The sequence below is a fragment of the Tupaia chinensis genome, unplaced genomic scaffold (assembly GCF_000334495.1).
Source record: "Tupaia chinensis unplaced genomic scaffold, TupChi_1.0 Scaffold142100_1, whole genome shotgun sequence".
In the NCBI taxonomy this organism is placed as follows: domain Eukaryota; kingdom Metazoa; phylum Chordata; class Mammalia; order Scandentia; family Tupaiidae; genus Tupaia; species Tupaia belangeri.
In genome coordinates this window covers 583,316-584,851 of record NW_006201951.1, presented here as the reverse complement: position 1 = coordinate 584,851, position 1,536 = coordinate 583,316, and positions in this window count along the sequence as shown.

Below are 1,536 nucleotides of genomic sequence, written 5' to 3'. Positions count from 1 at the left end.
TCGGGGCGGGGCGAGTCCGCGGCTGGGCGTTCGCCGCAGGGGGCGCTGGTAGCTGGCAGCTCAGGGTTGGGAGAAGGCCAGGTGGCGCTGGGGGGTCCTAGCTCCCCGCCGCCTCTCTCCGTGCGCCCCGGGGGCCCTCCGCACTTCTCGGCCCTCGTCCCGCCCACCTACCACAGATGCCACGATAATTCCAAGCTCCCTGCGCTAGGCCCAGACCTCTGCTGGAGCGTGATCCTGAGTGGACCCCAGGGTGGCCTCTGCTGCCAGCTTTGCCGGCATTTCAGACCCTAGGCCTGAGGTGGAGCCTTTTCTGAGCAGAGAGGTTTGTGCGGGGAGACCCACCTCGCCTGGCCCGGGGCTCACCATCCACAGATGCGTTTGCTTTCCACCTGCTGTGGCCTGAGGAGCCCCAAGACGGCCACCGTCCTGTCCTGTTTAGAGGAAGCCCAGGGAGGTGGGGTTCACAGCGGGTGGGGGAGTCCCGACCTCAGGGCTGCCTCCCTCTCCTGCCGGTCAGCTGGAATGGACATGCCTAGGCCTGGCCAGGTGAACAGCCCCAGGTGAGGCGCCTGGGCTGCCCTGGAAGAGAATTCTGAAATGACCTCTTTCCAAACTGCAAAACCCAAGTTTTATTGGCACTCCGGCAGTGGGAGCCGGGCTCTCAGTTTATTGCTCTGCTGTGGCCGCTGGAAATTAAGGAGGCGTGATTTTCGGCCTCCGCAGACAGGAGGCTGGGCACGCCAGGGCTTGAATTCCTTCAGAAGCCAGCCCGGGAATTCCTACCAGGCGGCTCTGGGCCTTGGCTGAGACCACCCTGTGGGCATCGTCTGGGGACCACCCAGCTGTGGGCTGCAGGGCTCCCATGGGTGTCTACCCTGTGCTCTCCACATCCATGTGGTGTGTCCACCCTGCCTGGAGCTATGGGAGGGACCCAGCCAAACCAGCAGGAAAAGGCAGGCACACGCATCCCAGGACAGACCAACCTCAGGCCTGGCCCTGCTGACCAGCAGCCTCAGTCTCTCGGACTCGTGCTCGGAGTGTTCTGGGGCTGGTTCTGCTCAGACCTGGGCCGCCGCCTGTCCCGGGAGCTCTCAGGCAGCACCAGGGCTGTCCTCTGCTCAGCAAAGGCCCCACAGGATACAGATGGAGCCACGGGCCAGGCCCAGAGGGAGAACCTGCCCTGAGTAGCCATGACAGGCAGTTTCGGCCTTGAGAATGAGGGAGCTGCCGGCCGCCTGCTGCTACCCGAGGCTAGCCAGGGGATGAGGCATGGAGGTGCTCAGACGGCAAGAGCTGCTGGCCTGGGCCTGCGTCCCCTGCCTGCTGTGGAGCCCCTGACAAGGCCCAGGTTCCAGAAGACCTGGACACACAGGCGTGCCCATGGTGTTGTGACCTGGCTGCTGGGGAGCTGAGAGGAGGACGGGAGGGTGACAAGACCTTGCAAGGTAACCCTGCATCTGTCTCTCTCATTAAAGAAATTTTTTTTTTTTTTTTTTTTTTTTTTTTTTTTTTATCACGATCACCTTTCGCAAAAAA